The sequence below is a fragment of the Bison bison genome, unplaced genomic scaffold (genome assembly GCF_000754665.1).
Source record: "Bison bison bison isolate TAMUID 2011002044 unplaced genomic scaffold, Bison_UMD1.0 scf7180017864270, whole genome shotgun sequence".
In the NCBI taxonomy this organism is placed as follows: domain Eukaryota; kingdom Metazoa; phylum Chordata; class Mammalia; order Artiodactyla; family Bovidae; genus Bison; species Bison bison.
The window spans coordinates 10,596,046-10,596,366 of NW_011494842.1; positions in this window are offsets into that span (position 1 = coordinate 10,596,046).

Below are 321 nucleotides of genomic sequence, written 5' to 3' on the forward strand. Positions count from 1 at the left end.
GGCCTTTCATTTTACCTGTAAAACAAAATAATTTTCATTATTTGAGAGACCTAAAAAAAATATATATATATATATATAAATTTAAAATAATGTTTATTAATTCAAATTTATTTTACATTTTAGTTAATTACATTATTTCGTTTATAGTTTTAACTTCAAAAAATCTATTGGTGTGGCCCAGATGCACGAGTTTCAGAATGACACATTTTATCTTCTACACATAGCTGTAAACCAACTCTCCTGAAATAAACAGTGGGACTGGCTGTATCTTGTAGGTATCAGGTAACTACTGCACCTGCACAATGTAACTTCATGCAGCTA